Genomic DNA, 23986 nt, shown 5'->3' on the forward strand with positions numbered 1-23986 from the left:
GGCACACCGACTGGTGTGTGATGTCCCCACACGTTGGAACTCTACCCTCCACATGTTGCAAAGGATTTGTGAGCAGAAGAGAGCAGTTGTGGAGTACCAGCTGCAACAAGGCCGTCGATATTCAGGTCAGACTCCACACATAAGACCTCAGGAGTGGACCTGGATGTCTGACATATGTACCATCCTGACAAACTTTGAGGAGGCCACCAAGATGGTGAGTGGCGATGACGCCATCATTAGTGTCAGCATCCCACTTGTCTGTCTTTTGCAACGCTCTCTGCAGAGAATTAAAGAGGAGGCATTGCAGCCAGAGTATGATGAGATGGATCAAGAAGCCGTAGCGGGCGATTACACACAGCCCAGCCTCATCTCATCCCAACATGCATTGGGGGACAATGAGGGAGAGGAGGAGGAGGAGGAGGAAGAACAGGAGCTGCTATCATGCGTTGTAGACGGTAGTACCTGTACAAGTGTCATACCGTCGGTTCAGCGTGGGTGGCCTGAGGACAGGGGGAGGAGGAAGAGGAGGAGGAGGAGGAGGAGAGCATGGTCAGTTGTCATCTTGGTGAGGACACGGAAATCTTGCCCGTTACCAGTCTGGCACGCATGGCTGACTTTATGTTACGCTGCCTTAACCGTGACCCTCGCGTTGTCAAAATGTTGGGTGACAGTCATTACTGGTTGGTGACACTTGTAGACCCCTGCTACAAGGAGAACTTTCACTCTCTTATTCCTGAGGTGGAGAGGTCTACAAAAATGGGGCAGTACCAGAAGGCCCTTGCCCCAGAACTCTTAAAAAAATTCCCATCTGAACACGCTAGCGGCAGAGGTCACAGTTCGTTGCCCAACCAAGGCGTACAGGCGAGAGAGATGCAACTCCAATCCAGCAGAGGCAGTGGAACACTGTCAACGTTCTGGGACAGTTTTCTGACACCCGCCCAGCTTACAGGCCCTGAGGCGTGGGGTACTCTCACAAGGAGTGGAAAGTTTCAAAAGATGGTGAGGGAGTACCTTGCCGATCGTACCAGCGTCCTCCGTGATTCCTCTGTGCCTTTTAATTATTGGGTATCCAAGCTGGACACTTGGAATGAACTCGCTCTGTACGCCTTGGAGGTCCTGGCCTGCCCTGCCACTAGCGTGTTATCGGAGCGTGTTTTTAGTGCCGCTGGGGGAATTATAACTGATAAGCGCACTCGCCTGTCAACTGACAATGCTGACAAGCTGACCCTTATCAAAATGAACAAGGGCTGTATTGGGCCAGACTTCTCATCACCACCAAATGACAGCAGAGTAACATAAAGTCAAATCCACTGTGTTATTTCGGGAGGTGTATTTACATGCACCGCTTCACACCCACACATGGGTATACGCTTCCTCGTTTCGGTTGTTTAATCTTCTTCTCCTTATCCTCAGCCTCCACCACCACTATACCACCAGGGTGCCAGCATTGCAAGTTCCTCCGTCCAAATTTTTGGCAGCTTTTGCTGGGAAAGCATAAGCAAATACCATGGGACACCCACTCCCCAATAATGGGACTTATGTTTGTAATAGGCTGTACTGCATGGCTCTTGTAAGGGGCATTGCAAGTTGCTCCGTCCTAATTTTTGGCAGCTTTTGCTGGGAAAGCATAAGCAAATACTATGGGAGACCCACTCCCCAATAATGGGACTTATGTTTGTAATATGCTGTACTGCATGTGACGCGCCCCCTGGGCCGTGTGTACACGTGTGTGGGATACCCGGTGCCGGGTCTCTGGGGTCTGTAGTCTCCGTGGCGGTGACCCAGTCCCGTGGCTCAGGCTGGTCAAACCAGTGGCAGTCTTTCTTTTGTTTTGAGGTTAATTGTCCGACTGCGCCACCCGTGGATTGCGGTCAGGGAGTACCACCGCTGCGAGGCAGACCGCTGAGGCTGGTGTTGTGTGCGCAGCAAAGAATGGGATAACTCCCCTCGGGAGGAGTATAGCCTCAGGGCAGTGAGTGTGGATGATGGGGCTGATGGTGCACGAGCGCAGCAGGAACGACTCAGAGTCTTTGCAGTGCAGTTCAGGGTCTTTACTGATGATTATAAGGTAGACCCTCCCGGGAGTACTGGCTAGCATAAGAGGCCTGGTCAGTCTGTGAGCAAGCAGGAGTTCCCCTGGCCAGGTGGAGTTGTAGGCCTCCCCGTCTGTCTGCACTTTTCCTGGCTACCTTGCTGTAAGCGGGTAGAAGTAGCCCACGTCCCTGAGTGTACCGTGTAGTGCTCACCCGTATGGCTGGTGACTTGGGGCCTTCTGTTAGCCTCCGCTCCACGACGGCGGTGCTGGTCCCTTGCTTGTGACTGAGCCTCCGGGCTTCTATGGCCAGAGGACCTGAAATCCCCTGCCGGCTGGTTTCTGCTGCTGGATATATAAGTCCTCACAGCCTCGGACTCCTGTGTCCGGTTCCTATTGTCTTCTGCCAGGGCGAGCTTTGCTCAGCTTCCAGCCCCTGGTCTTTAGCTCCTAGCTCCTACAGAGCTCCTTGCTGTTACTTTCCCTTGCTCTCACTCTGACTCTGACTGTTCTCTGACTCACTCAACCCCGCCCCAGATCCAGTTTATAAGGGCAGAATTCTCCCCTCCCAGGACTGGGGCAGGAGGATGTTGCATGTTTAAGGGATCCTGACCAGGAAACCTCCCACTTGCTCTCTGACGTAATATCTCTATTACTGTGGTGACCAGACCCCTGGGGTGCCACACATGGCTCTTGTAAGGGGCATTGCAGTTCCTCATAATTTTTGGAAAGCCTTCCATTCACTGCTTAGGCCAACAGTGCACGGGAGACCCAGTTGCTATAATCGAAAAAAAGGTTTAGTTAACGCCCTCTGACCTCCATGTCATTTCCAAGGGGCATTGGAGTGGCTCGAAATTTTTGGTAGGCATTGCACTCACTGTATGCCCTATAACTGTGTAGCCGAACCGCTCCTTTTGTTACAGAAACATATCCTACAAGACATATCTGGTTAACTGGTCTGATATTGATGTGAATGGTCCCTATCCCTCCTGCTCTTTCTCCTTTGCCACCACCTCATCCATCATTTATCACCTGAAGCTTTGTTTTAACGGGAGTCATAGAACTGGGATAGTAGCAGGAAAACATCCAGCAATCCTCGGAGGAGGTAGGATATGCGTCAAAACGCGGACCACCTCAGGCCTAGCCGCTACTACATACATGCACTTGCATTCCAAGAAAACAAAGCAGATGCTAACTTCTATCATCATCATCATGCTCCTCACCTAGGCACTCTCAACTCCCCTGATGGAGAAGCCAGGGCCCACCGGAGGAGTCTGGTTCTCTGGTGGGCTCGTCCAATGCTGCCCTAAAGCAGGCCAGGCTAAGAAAAGTGTGGGGGAAGGTGACAGGAGAAATCAGGGCGGCTGGGGACCGAGTATGGACACCTGGCTGCCACCTGGCGGCAGGGGACCGAGCGTGGACACCCGGCCGCCGGGCGGCTGGGGACAGAGTATGGATACCTCGCTGCCGAAGCGGCCATGAGGTAGTGGCCAGCTTCAGCCTCCTCCAAACTAAAAGGCCCCATTTCAAGTGAAAGCTAACAGTATGGTATTGCAGCCTGCGGGTGGGTGGGTGGTTGGCTGCATATTTTCGCTTGCATTGCAAGGAATGGGGGAGGTACAATTGAACACTGCCCTGGGACAAGGACTTGCACGGGGATAGTTGCAAGTCTGCATCTTCTCATGCGGCAAGGATCACTTCTGATGGGCACACTTTTAGACAGTGACCTGGGGGTCAGAGATGCTTCCAGGGGTCTTCCCCATGCTGATCCCTTGTCTTTTCAGCACTGTATGCATGTGTCACACAGCACATGGCCAGATAAGGTTGTAAAATGTTAAAATGACATTTCCCGGTGAACGCATTTGTCACGGTTGAAAGCAATACAAAAGTGCAAAAACGCATGAAAAATGCTACTTGTGAACATAGCCCAAGGTGTGTAGGAGTATTTTTGTTTTTGGTTATTTATTTTACCTTATACACAAGTTTTTACCCTGGAAAGGAAATTCCTTAACATATTTCACAGGAAAACCGTTTCAGTTTCGTTTTTGAACGTTTTATTGTGATCCCGCAAAAGTGGCTTAATACCTCTGACCACGTTGTTGACAGCAGTGACCTGGGGGTCAGAAATGCTTCCAGGGGCGATCCCCATGCTGCCCCCATGTCTTTTGAGCACGGTCACTATCGTTTTGGGCACTTTTTAGGCTTTCTACAGACTGCCGGGGGTGCTGCCGTAAAAATGCTGGGGTCTCTCATAGACTAACATTGGGCTCGTTGCTCGGGTCGCGCACCCGAGTATCACGGTAAGCTCGGCCCGAGCTTCGAGCACCCGAGCATTTTAGTGATCGCTCAACACTATCAGTCGTCATCTTGGTGAGGACACGGAAGTCTTGCCCGTTACCAGTCTGGCACCCATGGCTGACTTTATGTTACGCTGCCTTAACCGTGACCCTCGCATTGCCAAAATGTTGGGTGACAGTCATTACTGGTTGATGACACTTTTAGACCCCCTCTACAAGGAGAACTTTCACTCTCTTATTCCTGAGTTGGAGAGGTCTACAAAAATGGGGCAGTACCAGAAGGCCCTTGCTGCAGAACTATTAAAAAAATTCCCATCTGAACACGGTAGCGGCAGAGGTCACAGTTCGCTGCCCAACTAAGGCATACAGGCGAGAGAGACGCAACTCCAATCCAGCAGAGGCAGGGGAACACTGTCAATGTTCTAGGACAGTTTTCTGAGACCTGCCCAGCTTACAGGCCCTGAGGCACAGGGTACTCTCACAAGGAGTGGAAAGTTTCTAAAGATGGTGAGGGAGTACCTTGCCGATCGTACCAGCGTCCTCCGTGATTCCTCTGTGCCTTTTAATTATTGGGTATCCAAGCTGGACACTTGGAATGAACTCACTCTGTATGCCTTGGAGGTCCTGGCCTGCCCTGCCGCTAGCGTGTTATCGGAGCGTGTTTTTAGTGCCGCTGGGGGAATTATAACTGATAAGCGCACTCGCCTGTCAACTGACAATGCTGACAAGCTGACCCTTATCAAAATGAACAAGGGCTGGATTGGGCCAGACTTCTCATCACCACCAAATGACAGCAGAGTAACATAAAGTCAAATCCACTGTGTTATTTCGGGAGGTGTATTCCCATGCATCGCTTCACACCCACACATGGGTATACGCTTCCTCATTTCGGCTGTTTTTTGCTCTTCTCCTTATCCTCAGCCTCCACGACCACTATACCACCAGGGTGACCATGGTCCGTGTTGCCAGCATTGCAAGTTCCTCCGTCCTAATTTTTGGCAGCTTTTGCTTGGTAGGCATAGGCAAAGACTATGGGAGACCCACTCCCCAATAATGGGAATAATGTTTTTAATATGCTGTACTGCATGGCTCTTGTAAGGGGCATTAAAATCGTTTTGTTAAGCTACTGTGACCTCCATGTCTCTTCCAAGGGTCGTTAATATTGTCTTTTTATTCCACTGCGACCTCCACCACTCTTCCAAGGGGCATTAAAAGCGTCTTGTTAAGCTACTGTGACCTCCACGTCTCTTCCACAGGGCGTTGATATTGTCTTTTTAGTCCACTGTAACCTCCACCACTTTTCCATGGGGCATTGATATTGTCTTTTCATTCCACTGCGACCTCCACCACTCTTCCAAGGGGCATTAAAACCGTCTTGTTAAGCTACTGTGACCTCCACGTCTCTTCCACGGGGCATTGATATTGTCTTTTTATTCCACTGTAACCTCCACCACTCTTCCAAGGGGCATTAAAACTGTCTTGTTAAGCTACTGTGACCTCCACATCTCTTCCAAGGGGCATTAAAACTGTCTTGTTAAACCACTCTGAACTCCACGTCTCTTCTAAGGGGCATTAAAACCGTCTTGTTAAACCACTTTGAACTCCACAGCTCTTCCAAGGGGCATTGACATGTTGTTTTTAATTACCTCTAACCTCCACGACTCTTGCAACGGGCATTGCATTTCCTCCTAATTTTTGTCAGCTTTTGCTTTTCAATGCATAGGCGAACACTAAGGGAGACCCACTCCCCAATAATGGGTAGAAGGTTTTTAATACGCTGCAATCCACGTCTGTTTCAAGGGGCATTGCAGTGCCTAATAATTTTTGGAAAGCCTTCCATTCCCTGCTTAGGCCAACAGTGTACAGGAGACCCAGTTGCTATAAATGGAAAAAACGGTTTAGTTAAGGCCCTCTGACCTCCATGTCACTTCCAAGGGGCATTGGAGTGCCTCGAAATTTTTGGTAGGCATTGCATTCACTGTATGCCTTATAACTGTGTAGCTGAACCGCTCCTTTTGGTACAGAAACATATCCTACAAGACATGTGTGGTTGGCTGGCCTGATATTGATGTGAATGGTCCCTGTTCCTCCTGCTCTTTCTCCTTTGCCACCACCTCATCCATCATTCATCACCTGAAGCTTTGTTTTAACGGGAGTCATAGAACTGGGATAGTAGCAGGAAAACATCCAGCAATCCTCGAAGGAGGTAGAATATGCGCCAAAACGCTGACCACCTCAGGCCTAGCTGCTACTACATACATGCGCTTGCATTCCAAGGAACAGAAAGCTAAGGAGGTGGATGGCCTCATGATCATGAATAATTTACTCGTTGTGTAGGAGGCCGACCACTGCTGCTGTCTACCTTCTGAACTTTGTGTTGAAGCCTGATTGACCCAGGACCCGCAATCCTCTATATCTGGAGGACGTGTTGCATCCCAGTGCCCAACTGTGTCCCGGCTTCCACAATATTAACCCAGTGTGAAGGCGTCAGTGAGATGGACCATTCCTGGCCACATTCACTTGTCCACGTGTTTGTGGTTAGGCTGTCCTTCCCACTAAATGCACTGGGGAGGGCACAGGTAATGTTTTGGTATGCGCGATTGTGTATAAGGCGCACCGGGACAAATAGGGGCGGCTGGGGACCGTTTATGGACACCCGGCCACCCCCACGCGGCTGGGGACTGTGTGTGGGCACCCGGCCGCGGGGCGGCTGGGGACTGAGTATGGACACCCGGCCGCCCCCTGGCGGCTGGGGACCAAGCGTGGACACCCGGCCGCCGTGCGGCTGGGGACTGAGTATGAATACCAGGCTACCGACGCAGCCATGACGTGGTGGCCAGATTCCACCTCCACATGCCTAAAAGGCCCAATTTCAAGTGCAAGCAAGCTAGCAGTATGGTATTGCAGCCTGGGGGTGGGTGGGTGGCAGGCTGCATACTTGCGCTTGTATTGCAAGTTATGGGGGAGGTACAATTGAACACTGCCCTGGGACAAGGACTTGCACGGGGATAGTTGCAAGTCTGCATCTTCTGATGCGGCAAGGATCACTTCTGATGGGCACACTTTTAGGCAGTGACCTGGGTGTCAGAGATGCTTCCAGGGGTCTTCCCCATGCTGTTCCCATGTCTTTTTAGCACTGTATGCATGTGTCACACAGCACATGGCCAGATAAGGTTGTAAAATGTTAAAATGACATTTCCCGGTGAATGCATTTGTCACGGTTGAAAGCAATACAAACGTGCAAAAACGCATAAAAAATGCTACTTGTGAACATAGCCCAAGGTGTGGAGGAGTATTTTTATTTTTGGTTATTTATTTTACCTTATACACAAGTCTTTACCCTGGAAAGGATGTTCCTTAACCCCTTTCCGACCTGGTCAGTAATAGTACGCACCAGGTCGGGAAGGCCGGTTCAGCGGGGGCTCCGGCGGTGAGGCCGCACTGAAGCGAGCACATGTCAGCTGATTATTGGAATCGCAATCCACCCGCGGCTGTTAACATGTTAAATCTCTGACAGTGGCATTTAACTCGCGCTTCCGGGAGTCCTAAGCCCCGCCCATCAGTGACCCCGTCACGTGATCGCGGGTCACCAATGGGTGGGCATGACAACTCAGGGTCTGCAGCAGACGCCTGTGGTTGTCATGTCTCAATTGCTATGAGCGCCATCTAGTGGTCAGCGCTCATAGCAAGTGAGCATTTCTCCTGCATACAAGCGATCTGCTCATCGCTTGTATGCAGTAGAAGCAATCAGACAACTGCTGCTTCTAGTCTCCTCTGGAGACTATAGAAGCAAGCAGAAAGTGTAAAAAAAAAAAGTTTTTTAAAAAATAAAAAAAATAAAAAATATATAAAGGTTTAAGTCACCCCCCTTTCGCCCCATTCAAAATAAAATATATATATATAAAAAAAAAAACACATACACATATTTGATATCGCCGCGTTCAGAATCGCCCGATCTATCAATATAAAAGAAGAATTAATACAATCAGTAAACGGCGTAACGAGAAAAAAATTTTAAACGCCAGAATTAAGTTTTTTTGGTCGCTACAACTTTGCAATAAAATGCAATAACGGGCGATCAAAACATCGGATCTACCCCAAAATGGTATCAATAAAAACGTCAGCCCAGCACGCAAAAAATAAGCCCTCACCTGGCCCCAGATCCCGAAAAATGGAGAAGCTAAGGGTCTCGGAAAATGGCGTCATTTTTTTTTTGTTTTTTTAGCAAGCTTTGGATTTTTTTTTCACCACTTAAATAAAAAGAACCTATACATGTTTGGTGTCTATGAACTCGTAACGACCTGGAAAATAATGATGGCAGGTCAGTTTTAGCAATCTGTGAATGTGGTAAAAAAAGGACCCAAAAAACAACTGTGGAATTGCATTTTTTTTGCAGTTTCACTGCACTTGGAATTTTTTTCCCATTTTCCAGCACACGATATGGTGAAACCAGTGATGGTGTTTAAAAGTACAACTCGTCCCGCAAAAAATAAGCCCTCACATGGCCATATTGAACGAAAATTAAAAAAGTTCTGGCTCTGGGAAGAAGGGGAGCAAAAAAGGAAAGCACAAAAACAGAAAGACCCATGGTCGTAAAGGGGTTAACATATTTCACAGGAAAGCACTTTCACTTTCGTTTTTGAACTTTTTATTGTGAGCCTGTAAAAGTGTCTTAATACCTCTGACCACGTTGTTGACAGCAGTGACCTGGGGGTCAGAAATGCTTCCAGGGGCGATCCCCATGCTGTCCCCATGTCATTTGAGCACTGTCACTATCGTTTTGGGCACTTTTTAGGCTTTCTACAGACTGCCGGGGGAGCCGCCGCAAAAATGTTCGGGTCTCTCATAGACTAACATTGGGCTCGTTGCTCGGGTCGAGCACCCGAGCATTTTAGTGCTCGCTCAACACTAATAACAACCCCTTAAAGGGGTTGTCTGTTCTAAAACGACAAGTCTGCACTCTACTGTATGTGTATTGCGTGAGGACGGAAACAGTCTACAGTAGTCGGATTCTGGCCTGGAGTATACTGCATATCGCGTACTAGCGATCACGTGACTGCCGTTCTTGGCCCTGACACTGCAGAATCCTCACAGTGCGCACTATGTGCATGTGAGGATTCCCAAGTCTGCAGTCACATAGAAATAAGAAAAAGTAACCTGGCACTCAGAAGACTCTTGGGTTCTTTTTATAATTTATAATAAAGTAGTGCAGAAAATAAATAACAGACGTTTTGGTCACATAGGACCTTCATCGGTGTACTACAAAAAGTAAGAAAATTCAGTAAGTGACATATAGAACTGTATAGATAATACAATCAAAATAGACATGATAATTTGTCATGTATAAATACATATAAGGAGTACAACAGGGGAAAGTGGGATTGGAAAGGAAAGAGGATCAGGGGTAGGTAGGGGATGGTGGCTAATCCCAAAGTATTTTAAAATGACCTACCAGTATTGGGTTAGGGTATATTTAAGCAGAAGCTTATGAGGTTCTGTTAACTGTGGGAATAAAATATAAAATATATAGGCATAAGTGCCATAACCATGGCCTATTACCATATATGGAGTAAAGGGACCCTCATTGAAAAATTACCTTGAGAAGTGTGGTAGCCGGACACGGTGTCCACCGTTTGTCAGGAGGTGAGGTGGAGAACTGAGGACCTATGGGTCCTTAAATGTGTAGTGGAGGGGGTTAAAGGTCGCTCACACAGCTAATCATTGGTGGCAGTGGGGTTTGGGCGCGCATATGGTGTGTGTGGGGCAGGACCTGAAAAGCGGAAGTAGCGTCATATGACGCTCTTCAGGTCCTGAAATGAGAAAAACCGGTCACGTGACCGGAAATGACGCGCTAGTGCGTTCCACAGTGCATTGTATGCGTTCTACTGCGTGTGGAAAGCGCTGTGGTCAAAATGACAGGATGAAGAATGATTAGGGGAGCAGGATAGGAGTCCAGGAAGGTCGGGGATCAGGAGGGAGGAACACTTAGGATGGGATCTAGGAGAAATCAGAAAAACAGTGTAAATAACATGACCTTAAGAATACATCTTTAGAACAATAAAGAGCAATATGAAAGTAATTATATGAAAGTAATTATATCAACAAAGCATCGCACATCTTTAGGACATCAGGGGATTAAGGTAGTAGTTACATTAACAGGGTACTCCATAAAGGCAAGTATGATCATGTCATCAGTAATGATAGTCCCAATATTAAACGTTGTTTCATATAGAGAGTAATGGTCCCTGATGAGCATCATAATTATTGAATTCATATATATGTTGGCATAAGGCTCTATAGTTCTATAGGCTTAGGAAAAAAAAATAAATTTCACAAACAGGGATAGTTAAGTGAAAGAGCTAAGATCATATTCTCTATTGAGTCCTTTGGGGGATAAGGATTGTAGCTCATGGATCCAAAAAGACTCCCTGTGTTTCAATAAACGGATGCGGTCTCCTCCCCGTCTAGGAGGGGGGACATGTTCAATCACCTGGAATTTCAATTGTGACACTAGATGACCAGATGCCACAAAATGTGAGGGAACCGGTAAGAGTAAGTTTTTGCAGCGTATTGTGGACTTGTGCTTCGAGATTCTATCCTTGATGCACTGGGTTGTTTCACCCACATAAATCAGACCGCAAGGGCATTTCAAGATATAAACTACGTAGGAGGAGTTGCATGTGAAATAATCTTTAACCTTCTACTGTTTGCCTGATTGTGGGTGATAGATAGTGTCTCCCCGGATGATGTTATTGCATTGATGACATTGTAAACATGGAAATGTCCCATGTTTAGGGGTGGATAGGAATCTCTGTCTAGGTTGAATCTTGGTGGTACAGACGTCCGAGTGGACAAGGCGGTCACGAAAATTAGTGGGTCTTTTGTAGCATGGTAAGAACGGGACTTTGAATTCTGGGAATTTAGGATAAGCTGTTTGAAGTATGTTCCAGTGCTGTCTGATCTTCTTATGTAAAATTGAAACCATAGGATGGTAAGTATGGACAAATGGCATGCGTTGATTGGGAGTAAGTCGAGTGCTGGTAGTGGGCTCTAGGGCTCGGGACAATGTGGCTGATGGGTAGCCCCTGTCAAGAAATTTCTCCTTCATCTCAGTGATCCTGATGTCTCGTATGGTGGGGTTACTAACAATGCGTTGAACCCGATGGAGTTGGGACCTGGGTACTGAGGTAAAGGTGGATTTCGGGTGGAGGCTAGTGTAGTGTAGAAGACTATTCCTGTTGGTGGGTTTGACATATAAGTCAGTGGAGAGGAAACCCAGTTCGTCCTTGATGATAGTGGTATCAAGGAAGTGAATAGATTGTTTGCTTGAAGAGATGGTAAAGCCAAGACCATCCCAGGATGAGTTCAAGGTCTCAAAAAATTGTGTCAAGGTTTCCATGGGCCCAGTCCAAATGCAGAAAATGTCGTCTATATAGCGTTTCCATACCCTAGAGTAGGTCTTAAACAATGGATTTGTGTATACTATCTCTTCCTCGAATGCTGACATGTAGCAATTAGCGTACGGGGGAGCTACATTGGACCCCATCGCGGTACCCTGTTTCTGTAAATAGAAAGTGTTTTGAAAGAGGAAAAAATTCCTAGATAGGACCAAGGTTAACAGGTCTAAGCAGAGATGGCTAATGTCCGGTGGTGTGTGGGAAATTTCCAAAAGATTTTTTACACAGATGATCCCTTTCTCATGTGGGATGGAGGTGTATAAATTATTGACATCAAGTGTGATAAGTAAGGAGTCCGGGTAGATCTGTGTGATCTCTTTGATGGTAGTTAGGAAATCTCCTGTGTCGAGAATGAAAGATGTGGTCTGTTTAACCAAAGGTGTCAGTATTTTCTCCAAGAAAATTGCTAGAGGAGATAAAATGGAATTAGTGGCAGCGACTATCGGGCGGCCCGGAGGGTTCTCGAGATTCTTGTGAATTTTTGGTAGGGTATAAAACACTGGAATAATTGTAAAGGTGTTGGTTAAGAATTCACAGGTTTTATTGTCAATTGTTCCTTTAAGGGAATGATGTATCAGGTTTTCTGAGATATCATTTCTAATTGTAGAGGTGGGGTCATGTGTGAGTCTCTCATAAATTGAGTTGTCATCTAACTGTCTATGAATCTCACTCAAATAGGCAGTTTTATCCATCACCACTATCGCCCCGCCCTTGTCTGCTGATTTGATAATTATGGATGAATCAGATTGGAGTGTTTTGAGTGCTTGTCTGTCCAGAGGGGACAGATTCTGTTGATAGTGTAATCGGCCCAAGTCAATATCTGAACGTAATTTTTGAAAAGATTGTTTAATGAAGTCTATAAAAGTTTCTGCAGCGTGATAGCTCTGGGGGGGTCGATACGTACTTTTATTCTTTAATCCTAAACTAGCCGCTGTGATGCTAGCTGGATTGATGACAGGTGTAGTGATATTGGTAATGACCTCCTGGGAGAAGTGGGCCTTTAGTCTAATAGATCTAAAAAACCTTTGTAAATCCATCTCTAAACCAGTCACATAGAGTGATGGCAGACCTGTCATTTTAGACCCTTGTATACAAAGCACAGTACTTGATGCGGCCTGACAACTGCACATAAGATTATCACCATAAGATTAAAACCACCTTATTAATATTGTTTAGCTTCCTCTCATGCTGTCAAACAGTTCTGTGGTATCTGGCACCAAAATGTGGTTTGGGGCTCCAATGGATGGTAAAAAGATTGAACTTTTTGTCACTTTCTAAATCTAATGAACTTGGGCCGTACAACATCAGTATAACCTGCTAAATTACAAAAATCCTTAAAGAGAATTTGTCAACCAAGTTTTTGCTACCCCATTTGAGAGAGCAGCATGCTTTGGGGATAAAGACCTACATTATATAAATGTATCATTTACTGGACTATATATTGTAGTCTTGAGAAAATTACTGTTTTATGTTTTGCAGATCTAGCAGTTCTCTGAATGCTGAGCTCTGTATAACCCCGCCCACACCACTGATTGGCAGCTTTCTGTGCACACTGTACATAGTTAGAAATCTGCCGATCAGTAGTGGGGGCGGGATTATACCGAGCTCATGAATATGAAATTCAACATTGCAACATGTTTTCTAGTCTCCTAGTGATAATCTGCTGGTAAAAAGTTATTTGATCAAAACTATAGCAAGCAGTCCAGTAAGTGACACATTGCTGAAATCAGGGTCTCCATATTATGTTGCTCTCAGATTATGTGGCAAAAACCTTGTGACAGATTCCCTTTAAGACTACACCTGCAAAAATTGACACCATTTTATGAGAAACTTGATGATATGAAGACTGTACTATATAATATACAGTACAGACCAAAAGTTTGGACGCACCTTCTCATTTAAAGATTTTTCTGTATTTTCATGACTATGAAAATTGTACATTCACACTGAAGGCATCAAAACTATGAATTAACACATGTGGAATTATATACTTAACAAAAAAGTGTGAAACAACTGAAAATATGTCTTATATTCTAGGTTCTTCAAAGTAGCCACCTTTTGCTTTGATGACTGCTTTGCACACTCTTGGCATTCTCTTGATGAGCTTCAAGAGGTAGTCACCGGAAATGGTTTTCACTTCACAGGTGTGCCCTGTCAGGTTTAATAAGTGGGATTTCTTGCCTTATAAATGGGGTTGGGACCATCAGTTGTGTTGTATAGAAGTCAGGTGGATACACAGCTGATAGTCCTACTGAATAGACTGTTAGAATTTGTATTATGGCAAGAAAAAAGCAGCTAAGTAAAGAAAAACGAGTGGCCATCATTACTTTAAGAAATGAAGGTCAGTCAGTGTGAAAAATTGGGAAAACTTTGAAAGTGTCCCCAAGTGCAGTTGCAAAAACCATCATGCGCTACAAAGAAACTGGCTCACATGAGGCCCGCCCCAGAAAAGGAAGACCAAAAGTCACCTCTGCTTCTGAGGATAAGTTTATCCGAGTCACTAGCCTCAGAAATCGCAGGTTAACAGCAGCTCAGATTAGAGACCAGGTCAATGCCACACAGAGTTCAAGCAGTAGACACATCTCTACAACAACTGTTAAGAGGAGACTTTGTGCAGCAGGCCTTCATGGTAAAATAGCTGCTAGGAAACCACTGCTAAGGACAGGCAACAAGCAGAAGAGACTTGTTTGGGCTAAAGAACACAAGGAATGGACATTAGACCAGTGGAAATCTGTGCTTTGATCTGATGAGTCCAAATTTGAGATCTTTGGTTCCAACCACCGTGTCTTTGTGCAACGCAGAAAAGGTGAATGGATAGACTCTACATGCCTGGTTCCACAGTGAAGCATGGAGGAGGAGGTGTGATGGTGTGGGGGTGCTTTGCTGGTGACACTGTTGGGGATTTATTCAAAATTGAAGACATACTGAACCAGCATGGCTGCCACAGCATCTTGCAGCGGCATGCTATTCCATCCGGTTTGCGTTTAGTTGGACCATTACTTATTTTTCAACAGGACAATGACCCCAAACACACCTCCAGACTGTGTAAGGGCTATTTGACCAAGAATGAGAGTGATGGAGTGCTACGCCAGGTGACCTGGCCTCCATAGTCACCAGACCTGAACCCAATCGAGATAGTTTGGGGTGAACTGGACCGCAGAGTGAAGGCTAAAGGGCCAACAAGTGCTAAGCATCTCTGGGAACTCCTTCAAGATTGTTGGAAAACCATTTCCGGTGACTACCTCTTGAAGCTCATCAAGAGAATGCCAAGAGTGTGCAAAGCAGACATCAAAGCAAAAGGTGGCTACTTTGAAGAACCTAGAATATAAGACATATTTTCAGTTGTTTCACACTTTTTTGTTAAGTATATAATTCCACATGTGTTAATTCATAGTTATGATGTCTTCAGTGTGAATGTACAATTTTCATAGTCATGAAAATACAGAAAAATCTGTAAATGAGAAGGTGTGTCCAAACTTTTGGTCTGTACTGTAAATACTGCATAAGATACATAAAATGCATAATTGATGCTAGCAATTACATGTATAAAGATAGCTAGCTAATTTAAGTAATCAAAGCACGTAGCAAGGCAAAAGCACATAAATGTATAACTTCACATTCAGAAGCTAGTCTATAAAGAAGAATATCATAGGCAGCAGTACATTATAAAAGATTATTAACATATATCATGGTATCCGGATATATTACTAGCAGAATTACATGACTTTTTTCATCAGCTTAACGTAAATACCTCAATTCAACTAGAGTAGTAAATAACCGTAAATAAAAAAAAAAGCTACCGCCAGGTTTGTCTGGTGGAAGCTTAAAGGGTTATTCCCAAGTTTTCTTTTGAGCAGCACAGCTTTTCTGTTTCTTGGTTTCTGGCAGGCTGAGCTCTCCTTGAGTGACAGTTGAGTAGCAGAGCTGTAGTATTAGTAGAACTATAAAGCTGGCTGACACTGACAGCCAGTGGAGAACAGGGAGAGCACTGGCTACTGCTGTCTGTATTCAATTATATTTGCATCCTGTAGATGCAAATACAATTGATAACTTGAGCAACGTCAGCACAGCAGAAGAAAACCACTTATCATTTCCCTGTGGCAATGTACAGCAGCATGATGAAGTCACCGCATCATGCTGCTGTTATCACAGCTGCTCAGTAGAGGTGCCTAAGATGGTAAGCACTCCATTGGAGCTGAAGATACAGATTACTGTTGTGTAGACTGGGGAGTGGAGGGTGGTGTTAATGTAAGGGGGCAGTATGGGGGGACAGGGTGAAAGGGGGGTGGTGTGTGAGACAGAGTAGCATGGAGGGGAATGTGAGTGGATAGTATGGAGAAGTGCAGATTATGGGGGACAGTATGGAGCGGGGGCAGTATGTGGGTGGGGAAATACAGAAAGTGAGCAGCTTGTGGGGGACCATATGGAGAGAGCTCAGCATTTTGGGGACAGTATGGAAAGGGAGCATTGTTTGGGATACTGTATGGAGAGGGGCAGCATGTGGGAGACAAAATAAAGGGAGGGCAGCATGTGGGGTACAGCATGAATAGGGGGACAGTATGGAGAGGGTACATCATGTGGTGGACAGTATAGATAAGAGGCAGCATGTGGCTGACTGTATGGAGAGGGGGCAGCATGAGATGGACAGTATGGAGAAGGGCAGTATGTTTAGGATACTGAAGATGTGGAAGTGTGGAGATATAGGATTATAAAATGGATGGAAGATTACAAAATAACTAACCTCAGTTTACATAACATCCCTGGGTCCAGCGCTGAGTCTCCAAGTGTCTTGAATTGGCGGCAGCACTGCTTTCACATCGACAGTGCAGCTGCCCGTTAGTGAGCTCAGCGGCTCTGTCATGCCAGGTGAGAGTGCAACACAGAGAGTAACGCCAGGTGTGAGTACAACACAGAGGGGAAAGGGGAAGGGAGCCCAGACACTAGGGAAAGGGGGAAGTGGTGACCTCCTAATCTGGACTAGCGTCACCCTGACTCCCCTAAATGTCCCTATACAGCCTCCGCAGCTGTCGCCGATCACGTGCCTCGCCCTTCTGTCCCTGGCGAAAGGCTACAACTAGGGGTGGAAGGAGATGAGCACTAGTCAATCTCCGCTAGCAACTAAAGACAATAGGGAAAGACAAAACAAGGGAATAACAGTTTAGCTTTAGATGAACTCCAACAGTGCACACGGCCTCAAGACTCCAGAGAGAATGTGGTGCTGCTACAGCCAAGATCCAGGAAGGAATGAGTATAACCGGCAATGCCCACCTGGAAAGACCAGGTATATATACACCCAGGCCAAAGGGAGGTAGTCGCTAGGTCCTAAAGACAGCCTCCTATCTAGGAAGCTGTCTGCAATGCCAAACGTGGAGATCTCCTACAAGACACTGCAGGGCGACTGTCTGTCACCTCCGACACACCCGTGACAGGCTCTGAGCGGAGCACTGCATCTACACTGACAGGGCCACAGAATTCACTGATTGACTCTCAACGTTACGTTACCGCTGTAGGCAATTCCAGACACTGGAGCCGTGTCGGAAACTCACCAGTGAACCCTGGATCAAGAAGTAAAGTACTTTGTTCCTTTTTGATAACAAACTGAACTGGATGCCCAAAATTTTCTGAAAGGGGAAAACTGAGCACACTGAAGGCATCAAAACTATGAATTAACACATTTGGAATTATATACTTAACAAAAAAGTGTGAAACAACTGAAAATATGTCTTATATTCTAGGTTCTTCAAAGTAGCCACCTTTTGCTTTGATGACTGCTTTGCACACTCTTGGCATTCTCTTGATGAGCTTCAAGAGGTAGTCACTGGAAATGGTTTTCACTTCACAGGTGTGCCCTGTCAGGTTTAATAAGTGGGACTTCTTGCCTTATAAATGGGGTTGGGACCATCAGTTTTGTTGTGCAGAAGTCAGGTGGATGCGCAGCTGATAGTCCTACTGAATAGACTGTTAGAATTTGTATTATGGCAAGAAAAAAGCAGCTAAGTAAAGAAAAATGAGTGGCCATCATTACTTTAAGAAATGAAGGTCAGTCAGTCCGAAAAATTGGGAAAACTTTGAAATTGTCCCCAAGTGCAGTTGCAAAAACCATCAAGTGCTACAAAGAAACTGGCTCACATGAGGACCTCCCCAGGAAAGGAAGACCAAGAGTCATCTCTGCTTCTGAGGATAAGTTTATCCGAGTCACCAGCCTCAGAAATCGCAGGTTAACAGCAGCTCATATTAGAGACCAAGTCAATGCCACACAGAGTTCTAGCAGCAGACACATCTCTTCAACGACTGTTAAGAGGAGACTTTGTGCAGCAGGCCTTCATGGTAATATAGCTGCTAGGAAACTACTGCTAAGGACAGGCAACATGTAAAAATTAATTCATCGCACACTCATAGGAAGTTTTGCTTTTTAGTGCCAATTTATTTATACAAATGAAATGTAGGAAAAATAACAGTGGTGAAGGCGACAATAGGTAGACGTTTCGGCCACACTGGCCTTATTCATTAAGTCGCTATTGTATCAAGTTTATTTTAGTAGGAAGGCACCATAGAATGTAGAGAGAAGTTCCAGTCAGAAGCTTAACAAAAGACAGGGGTTCATCTGCCTGTGGAGAGCTGCAGTTCCAGTATCAGGGGTGTCTCTAGATGGGGAGTCCCATAAATGGTAGAAGTGGACGGTACAGGCAGCGTTCCCAGGTTAGGCTGGCAACAAGCAGAAGAGACTTGTTTGGGCTAAAGAACACAAGGAATGGACATTAGACCAGTGTAAATCTGTGCTTTGGTCTGATGAATCCAAATTTGAGATCTTTGGTTCCAACCACCGTGTCTTTGTGAAAAAGTGAACGGATGGACTCTACATGCCTGGTTCCCACCGTGAAGCATGGAGGAGGAGGTGTGATGGTGTGGGGGTGCTTTGCTGGTGACACTGTTGGGGATTTATTCAAAATTGAAGGCATACTGAACCAGCATGGCTACCATAGCATCTTGCAGCGGCATGCTATTCCATCCGGTTTGCGTTTAGTTGGACCATCATTTATTTTTCAACAGGACAATGACCCCAAACACACCTCCAGGCTGTGTAAGGGCTATTTGACCCAGAGAGAGAGTGATGGGGTGCTACGCCAGATGACCGGGCCTCCACAGTCACAAGACCTGAACCCAATCGAGATGGTTTGGGGTGAGCTGGACCGCAGAGTGAAGGCAAAAGGGCCAACAAGTGCTAAGCATCTCTGGGAACTCCTTCAAGATTGTTGGAAGACCATTTCTGGTGACTACCTCTTGAAGCTCATCAAGAGAATGCCAAGAGCGTGCAACGCAGTCATCAAAGCAAAAGGTGGCTACTTTGAAGAACCTAGAATATAAGACATATTTTCAGTTGTTTCACACTTTTTTGTTAAGTATATAATTCCACATGTGTTAATTCATAGTTTTGATGCCTTCAGTGTGAATGTACAATGTTCATAGTCATGAAAATACAGAAAAATCTTTAAATGAGATGGTGTGTCCAAACTTTTGGCCTGTACTGTAAATTCATGCAAACAGCATGGATTTATATAGTGTGACCTGAGAGAATGTCAAAAAATAAAAAATAAATATATTCTTACCTTCCGATTGCCCCCGGTGTCTTGCTTCACCGTCCCGGCTGCCGGCAGATCGCGTTACACTGAAGGACCTGCGGACGTCAGCATCGCGTGACCCATCACATGACTATGACGTCAGCGCAGGTCTTTCAGTCCATCGCGAACTGCCGGCATGAGAGGAGGAGCACATCGGGGGCCGCCAGAAGGTAAGTATATATTTATTTTTTATTTTATTCTTTTTTTTTTACAGTTTTCTATGGTACCCGGGTCCGGAGGAGAGTCTTCTCTTCTCTAGAGCTGGGTACCATCCGCACATTAGAACGCATGGAATGCGCATCTACATATGCAGTGATGCGTAATCCATGCGTTCCAATGAAAGTCAATGGCGGCGAAAACGCAGCACTTCCGCAAAATAATTGGTAGTGCTGCATTTTTTTCCACAATGATAATCCGCAGTGGAAATTTCCGCAACATGTGCACAGCACATGCGGATTATCATTGGGGAACATGGCAGGCCTTCTATCATGCGTTTTTAAGCATTTCTGCAGCGTTTTTGCCGCTGCGGAAACGCTTAAAAAACGCATCGTGGCCACACAGCCTTACAATATTTTCTTTACATCAGACCTACATGGGCACATTGACAAACTTTTTGGTCCAATAGTTTCTATGTACAACCTGAATGAAGATCTGTGTAAGTTCCTTTAAGAGATCTAAGGATTTGTAATAACGCACATTGTTTTTTAGTTTTTTGGCCCATTCAGACATGCGTATTATAGGTGATCTGTCTGTGTGAAAATTAGTCAGCACATTGACTTCAAGCATTATTCTCTTTTGTATTTCAGTTGATATTTGCCCATTCAAGACTATGGCTGCACAAAAAAAAAATCAGATACCATATGAAACATCTATATTGCATACAATTTTTATTGACTCCTATTATTACCCTTGGAAACTGTATTTAATAATGTACAGTACATTTTAAACTGTTGATGTATTAAAAACGGATACATTGATGACACACACATATGCAAGCCATTTCTTGGGAATGTAGCAGAAAAATATTTTCTTTTATGGTCCATCCCCACTGGCTAAGTCAAGTTTTGAGTACGATATATTGATGGTGTAATCATGATCTACAATGAACCAAGACGAAAAACTCCCACAAAATCTTAATTCTTTACTAAACATTATTAAAAACCACACCCATGATTAATCACAACAATATTAACTGTAGAGGCCAAAATTCCTTTTTCTAATAAGAGTTTGTAGCTCAAGAAACACTAATACAACTGTTTTGTAGTAGTAGGGTACCAAAATATAAATGTGGGCCTACAATCACCCTAATATTTATCCCTACCTAACCTCAGAGGTTGGCACCCTAATAGATACGACAATGGTGCCCCTGCTCAATGAAGACTGTGCAGCCCCTAGACATTAAATTAATTTCTAACAAACCTATGGTATCAGAAAAAAACAGTCAGTACCACCTTCAATAAAGGATGAATGACTTTTAGCAGTACGGAATATTGCACAAAATACTGATACTGGGTCAGAATAAACAATTCATGATTAAAAACAATATCGTCACTTGTAGATATAAAGATGTTATAAATCCATTCCTAGGTGAGGTGCGCTCCAGGTTCTACACTTTGTAACCCAAACATCTTAATGATGTGCGCCGGCGGAAGTGACGTTGGTTTCATGGTTGTGCGCACGCCGCGATACTATGAACTTTCCTGGCTAATCTGTGCCCCCTGCCGCCTAGTTATTTTCTGTTTAGGGGTTTAAATACTCCAACATTCTTTAGTTAATGAAACACTGAAATGTTATATACAATGTACAATACAAAGTTATGTTGTGGTACCGTGTTAGCCAGAAAAATCAATGTAAATACTTTTATGCCCAAAAATGGCAAAAGCATTCTTGAAGTGATACCATTATTGCCTAACCAGAAAAGATATATATATGCAGGCTTTCAGAGCACAGAGGCTCCTTCATAAGGGCAATATTACAAATGAATTCAAAAGATACAAGGCACAACATTTGAGAGATGTTACAGCAAACATTTGTTCATGAGGTGTAAGGGGTGATGCCTCCTACTGATAAGTCAAGGAGATCAAATTAAGATTTTTTGTTGCAAATGGAGAAGAGGCCCTGGGAATGTTAGGTGTGAATTGTGTCCATGTAGTGAGTCATAAATCCAGGTGTTAAATTGAGTCCTGTTGTTAAGGAATTGAACATCCTTATTTGAATTCACAGATTTTTCTCTCCCTGTTGTCCGTGAAATGACCTTTCAGTATTAAGACTTTTAAATCTGTCATACTGTGTCCCCGGCTAGAGAAATGTTTTCCCACAGGCGTGTCCAGTTCTTTCTTAATTATGCATCTGTGTAAATTCATTCTCGTTTGCAGTTCTTGCATAGTTTCTCCAATATAGACACCTTCAAGGCACCTTGCACATTGTATCATGTACACCACATTGGAGGATGTTCATGAAAAGACATCCATGATTTTGTAGTCCTGATTTGTGTTTGGTATACGGACTGTATGTGATGGTAATATGTGGTGTGAGGCAGTGACTGGGATCGTATATGAGGGACATTATATATCGCCCAGAATGTATACAGAGACCTATTAAATCCATTGGAGTGCATTGCAGTCACATACACAGCTGCGGCTGCAATGCAGGAATTAAGGTGAGCATTGACCTGGTAAGGCTATCTGGCTAAGGCAGATTAAGTAAAACCCGGCAGGGCCTTCATTTCTTGGAGGAGGTCACAGGAGGCAGTGGGGCGGCCTCCTCCCTCCGAACCTGGGTTTTCCAGTGGCTCTTGCCACAGTTCCTTTAAAAACCCTGCACTAAGGATTAGTGTTGTTCAGTGTTGGGACCTGCTAGGAGCATAGCAAGAAAGCTTGGCGGGCCTGTGAGCAGCTGAACCCACGCCTGTGAAGGCTCTGCACCCGTCAGGCTCTGAGCGGCCCGGCGCGGCCGTTGCCCCCGGCAACCGTTGTTATGGACTTGTGTTAACCCGGCTGCAAACCGGAGGACTTTCTGTTTAACTGTAAGTTTTGCTGAATAAAAGCTGCTTATGTTGGACTTGCTTGGGTCACTGCCTCAGTTACTGCACGGTGTGAACACCGCCGCCCTACAGTGGGTACAAGTTTTGCATTTTTTGTTTTTACATGGGAATGTGCCCGTCACTGATGGTGATGAGAGGACACTTCTGACAAGGAGATTCCTTAAATTAGGGGGCTGTTTGTAGGAGAGAAGTGGTAGTTCTGGGAATATTTCTTTCAGTTTGTGGTCTCTGTGGAATAATGGTTGGAGATCAGCACCAATTTTCCTTAGGATGTTCATGTGGGGGTTGTATATGACCACAAGAGGTACTCTGTTGTTGTTCTCCCTCTGTCTGTAATCCAGGAGGCTGCGTCTTGGTATTCTTGTTGCTCTGTGGATCTGTTCATCTATTACCAGTGGATGGTATTCTTGTTGTAGGAATGTATTCCTCAGTGATAACAGCTGCAGTTTTCTGTCTTTGCTGTCTGAACAGATTCAAATGTACCTCAGTGCTTGACTGTAGATGATGGATTTTTGTTGTGTGTCTTGGATGAAAGCTGTTCCATCTAAGATATGGACGTCCTGTAGACTTATAGTAAATTGATGTTTGTATAGTGTTGTCTTTGATGTATATGGTCGTGTCCAGAAAATGTATTTGGGATTTTGAGAAGTTGAAGGTGGGCTTGATGGTTGGGTGGAACCTGTTGAAGTTATCGTGGAAGGTCAGCAGATCATCTTTTGAGCCTGTCCAGATTATTAGCAGGTCATCAATGTAGCAGAAGTATGCTAGAGCTTTAATCGAGCAAGATGACAAAAACTCCTCTTCTAGTTTAGCCATAAATAGGTTAGCATATTGTGGGGACATTTTGCTTCCCATGGCGCTACCCATACATTGTTGGTATAAATTATTCCCAAAGGAGAAATAATTGTGATGGAGCACAAACCTGATAAATTGCGGAGTTGGTTCTATGGCCAGATTGTTTTTTTTCTGTAGGAAATGTTTGATCCCAGGGTACGGTGGCCTGTGAGATCCAGCAGTAGGCCTCCAAGACAAGTCTCATGCATTGCAGTACATGAATACTGCAGTGTATCAGACCAGCGATCAAACTGAAAATTATACATGTCCCACAGTGGTACTTAGTGAAAAAGTAAAAAAAAGTGAAATAAAATATGTAAAAAAATAAAGAAAACACACAAAAAAGTGCACACAAATCACTAAAATCCATTTCGCCACTCAAAATGCAGCATTTGTGATAAAACAAAAATAAATGAAAAAACATACACAAAATTGGTATTGCCGCATCCGGAACGACCAAACCATCCCGCAAAAAGCAAGCCATAATATGGCTCATTCGGCAAAAAAATAAAAAAAAAGTTACAGCTCTCAGAATATAACGATGTAAAATCAAATTCTTTTTTGTAAAATACTGTTTTTAGTCTGTAAAAATAGCAAAGCATAAAAAGAAAATATATAAATCTGCTGGTATCGCTGTAATCGTACCGACCCAATTAACAAATCGGTCTTATCACTTTTACTGTGAACGACGCAAAGAATAAAAA

This window comes from Phyllobates terribilis, unplaced genomic scaffold (assembly GCF_046119375.1).
Source record: "Phyllobates terribilis strain yellow unplaced genomic scaffold, ASM4611937v1 Scaffold_1__5_contigs__length_1240528914, whole genome shotgun sequence".
NCBI lineage: Eukaryota > Metazoa > Chordata > Amphibia > Anura > Dendrobatidae > Phyllobates > Phyllobates terribilis.